The sequence below is a fragment of the Oryzias melastigma genome, linkage group LG2 (assembly GCF_002922805.2).
Source record: "Oryzias melastigma strain HK-1 linkage group LG2, ASM292280v2, whole genome shotgun sequence".
Taxonomy (NCBI): domain Eukaryota; kingdom Metazoa; phylum Chordata; class Actinopteri; order Beloniformes; family Adrianichthyidae; genus Oryzias; species Oryzias melastigma.
The window spans coordinates 1,574,580-1,579,491 of record NC_050513.1 but is presented as its reverse complement, the minus strand read 5'-3'; the positions used below and the strand labels follow the sequence as shown (position 1 = coordinate 1,579,491).

The window sequence follows — 4,912 nt, the reverse complement described above, 5'->3', positions numbered from 1 at the left end:
AGAAACAGTTGTGACAAAATGAGGCAGAATTTAAAAATGTGCAGATTTTTACTAATTTAATTTTTCTAAGAACTACAGTACAAACGAAGTCATACTGTGTTTGATTTGTTTAATACAATTATTTTTAAAGGAACTTTCTTCTCTAAGAATGGATTTTCAAGATGAAGCACTGAACTCAGAAGGAAATGAAAGTTCCTTTGATCTTTTTTATTAATATTATTATTGTTGGCTAGTTTTATGTTTGATTTTGAAGACCTGTTGGAAGTCATCCTCTACCGTCAGCTCTAGGACCCCACACCAAAGTCCCCCACAGTTTCACACCTGCAGAAGAAGCTTCTGAATTTGCTGTATTCTCTTTTCAAAGAGAGTCTCTTTATGGCTGAAAAGATACTACATTTAGCAAAGTCAGAGTTCTGGATGTTAGTTTTTAACTGGCCGCATGCGGTTACCTCCAGTGTTGCTACAACTTTATTTAAACGGCCAAAGACGAGCATTAACGAACTAAACAGGAGCAAAGTTTCAATTAGAAAAAACACGTTTTGTTTGTGGGGTTTTGTTTGATTTCAATTCTTGTCAGATTGTAGAAAGCTGGGTTTTACATTTGTGTGATTCTCTGTTAAAAAAAAAATAGCTAATGCTGCAGCACATAACTCCTCCCTCCCACAGCTGAATTTTAGCTGAACAGATTACATACTAGCAGTTATTAAAACATCTTCAGCGGTGCAGCCGTCAGAGCAGAAGATGTTCTCAGCAACTGAATGAATGAAGAACAGACAAAAATGACACGAAAAGTAAAATCCTTCATAACTAAGTGAAATGTTTTAGGTGAAACAACAATCGTTTAGTTTAGTTTAGATTTGTCTTTACTGTCTTCTTTATGAAAGTAGCTGCTAAAAACAGATTTTATATCAAAATACTTTCATAGGATCGACTGGATGATGAGAATCTGCAGATACAGCAACAATTTACACATTTATTCAAGTTTATAGAATTTGAAGCTGAAACTTTAGCCTTTTAAATACGTTGATGTTCAGTGTTATGACAAAGTTTGGTGTTTAAACTGCTTGTAACAAATGAGTGGACTGTACCATAACCTGCGTTATCATGGGGGTGGGGAGGGTTTCTGTTTCCACGAGTCCACATGTGTGTTGTTGTTTGAGCTGTGTTAATGGGGTCAAACAGGATCAGCTCAAAGTGAAGGAAAAACTAGATTGTTAATTTGAAAACATATTTTTTAACTTGAATTAAAAAGAAACTGTTGCTGTTGAGCCGGGCTGCTGTTCAGAGGGGGGATGACAGGCGAGCCAACAACCGATGACATCATCATAACCTCTGTCACTCGATGTCAATCACATCCCAATAGACTCAAAGCCCCGCCCACTCATGAAATTGGTATAAACTCCAAAACAAAAAGTCTGAATTGATAATGAAAATTTAGGACTGGAAGCTAAGAGAGAGAATGAAAAGAAAAAAAAAGCTGCAGCTGTTTCTAATGAACATTTGTTTTCATTTGGTAACAGTTTTTTTAATTTGGTCAAATTTTAAATGTTACTACAAAATAAAAAAAGGTGTGTTTTTAAAATGTACAATTTTATTTTTAAAGTGTAGACTTTCATTATTCTAATTATAAACATTTATTTAAGTTTAAATTATTTAAAAAAAAACTATTTACACTTTCCTCAAATATTCAATATTTTGTCATGTTTAAAATATACATTTTTTAAATGTATAGTTTTATTTTTCTTTAAGCTTGCAATGTATACTTTAAAGTTTAAAACTTTTAAACTTTTCATTTTTTTTAAACTTGTCCTGTCCAACAGCTGAGCAAACAGATCCGAGCTGAGAGCCTCTAGTGTTGGACAGATTTTACTCTCACGGATTTTACTGCTGTATTTTCTGCTAAACTTTATTTATATTGATTCTGTTTGTATCTTTTTTTTATTTATTTTTGTTGGACCGGACGGAAAAGAAGAAGGGGGGTCACAAAAGAAAGGTACCCGATGGAATGGTAGGATAATAACATCATACAACAACCAGGTATAAATGCGGTCTGGAATGGGCGGGGCCTGTCTACACACACACTTAGATGTTCCAAACATAACTGTTGGGTAAAATATTCTCATTTAAACTAGTCTAAATGTATGCAATACAATTGCAGCTCACAAACACACTTATGCATATAAACCTACATAAATGGTGGATCAAGGGTGATCTGACATCTGCAGTCTAGTTTTAAACTATTTTAAGCTGATTTGACCTCTGGTCTCTGTACGACTGGAGCAGGAGCTTGGTTCGCATAGCCAGCAGTAAGCCAGACCTGTTCCCGGTGCATGTTGGACTCAGAATCGGTTACTCTTCATCACTGGTTCTGTTCACAGTCTTTACGGACAGAATTTCTAGACAGTGCCAGGGCCCGGAGGGGATTGGTAAATGGTGTATACTTGTATAGCGCTTTTCTACCCTCCTTAAAGGCCCACTTTACAGACACATTCACACACTGTTGGCAGCTCCACCAGAGGCAAGGTGGGGTTCAGTGTCTTGCCCAAGGACACGAACCTGCAAACTTCTGACCACCCTACAGCTGCACCACCACCGCCCTGATTTGGTTCGTGGACCACAGGATTTCCTCTCTGCTCTTTGCAGATGATGTTGTTCTGTTGGCTCCATCGAACCGGGACCTCCAGCATGTATTGGAGCGGTTTGCAGCCGAGTGTGAAGCGGCCGGGATGAGGGTCAGCACCGCTAAGTCTGAGGCCATGGTTCTTGACCGGAGAAAGGCAGTTTGCCCTCTCTCGGTGGGTGGAGTGCTCCTGCCTCAGGTGGAGGAGTTTAAATATCTTGGGGTCTTGTTCACGAGTGATGGAAGATCGGAGCATGAGATCGACAGGCGGATTGGAGCGGCGTCCGCTATTACGCGGTCGCTGTACCGGTCCGTTGTGGTGAAAAGAGAGCTGAGCCAGAAAGCAAAGCTCTCGATATACTCACCTATGGTCAGGAGTTCTGGGTCAAAACCGAAAGAACGAGATCCCGACTAGTTTTCTCCGGGGAGAGCTCGGAGTAGAGTCGCTTCTCCTCCACATCCAGAGGAGTCAGCTGAGGTGTATCACTGGGCGGAGGCCCCAGGAAAAAGCCAGGACACGCTGGAGAAACTACATCTCTCGGCTGGCCTGGGAGCTCCTCGGGGTCCCCCAGAGGAGGGAAGTCTGGGTATCTTTGCTTAGACTGCTGCCCCCACGACCCAGGATGAGTGGAAGAATGTTATTGAATGGATGGATGAATGGGTCATAGATGTTTCATCAACAAATTCATGTTTTTCCTTTCATTAGAAGTTTGATTTAAGCATTAAAAACTAGTGATTACTACTGGTTGTTTTAGAGCAAAACAGTTTCACACAAACTTAGTGAAAAGTGGGATATAAACTTTTCTCACATGAAAAACAAATATGTTCTTCCTCAAATATATGTAAAGGTTTAAAACACAAATCAATTAGTTTGATGAATCATCTTATAAAGAAGATTGTTGCTTCTTTCTGGTTCTGGCAGATTTCCATATTTCAGATGTTTAGATTCCATTTTTTAAGTTTTATTTCTAAAGGTTCAAAGTAAAAAATCTGAACTTTAGCTGTCATTCACACTCTCCTGGGGGGGGTCAGCATCACAACCGGGGGTGTTTTCATGCTGAAATGGAGCCCAGAGGATGAGCGCAGCTGTGCTCCTCTTTAGGATTCCTCCTCTCCACCTCCTCTCACCGGGGCCAAACCGGCATCATTACCCCCGCGGCCATTGTTGGGGGGCCATGGCGCGTTAGCGTCTTTTTAACTGTGGCTAAACTCAGTCCATTCACTGGTAGAAGAGAGCCGCCTTTGGCAGATAGTTGGCAGCTTGCACAGAGAGGCCATTCACCCCGTAGGAAGGAGCGCAGAGCGCCGCCTCGGAAACGCTCCTCTCAGTGTTTGGATGGAGACGCGGTGGGCGCCCTCTCCACGCTCGTCTGCGTACAAATGTCCATGAGCTGACTTCAGTCTTGAAGCTGAAGTCATCAGAAGAAATTCATCTTTCCGTCATTGTTGTGAGAGGAATTCCTGCTTCCTTTCATGGTTCCTGGATGGAGTCCAAGCGAGTTAGAACAAGGGCTGACGTACAGGGGTCGCATGCTGACCCCCCCATTATACCAGCCTAGTAGAAACAAATTACTGGCTGAACAAATATTTACTGTCATCCGTCTCACTGCAGAGGCTGGCGGCGCTCTGCAGCATGCTAACCGTTGGCGAGCTGTCTTTGGGTCCAGATTCAGTCTTATGGTTAAACTGAGACTTACCTGCAACAGGTGTTTGGATGGGATGACAGATAGAAAAAGCTTTTTCAGACGATCAACGAGGGGTTTGATCCAGTGACCAGATCAGCCAGCGAGGAGACTGAAGGTGACCTCCAAGAGAAGAACCGCCAGTTCTTTAGCCTAAAAGTTCTGTGTTGGATCTTAACTCCACAGGAAATTCAGATTCAGGAGTGAAACTGTGAGGAACAGAACATCAGAACATTCAGGAAAAACCTTCTGGTGTTAATAACATCTGTCTATGATTAACATTTTCTATAGAAATAACACAAAACACAGAACTGTAAATTATTTCAGGATTTGACGACAAACATCTTTTTTATTACCGTATTTTCTGTAGTATAAGTTGCACTAGAAATACATATAATACTATAAATACATAATAAAGAAGACAAAATATATATAAGTTGCTGAGGGTGAAAGATAATGTTTAAACTGAACGTGATTCACACAACACATTTTGTGTTCTCTTCCCCTTTTTGACGCGTGTCAAAGTCGATGGTCAATGCTTGACCAATAATGTGTCCATAAACTAGACCATCCCATCACGTGTGGGAGGGGCCACTGTCAGGTTGTTAGC

General features: G+C 41.1%; 1 protein-coding gene across 1 annotated transcript in view; it reads left to right on the top strand.

Moving 5' to 3' along the window:
- LOC112136788 (semaphorin-5B) overlaps positions 1-4,912 on the top strand; it is a 26,806-nt gene that overhangs the window by 554 nt on the left and 21,340 nt on the right. The gene's annotated exons all lie outside the window — the stretch shown is intronic.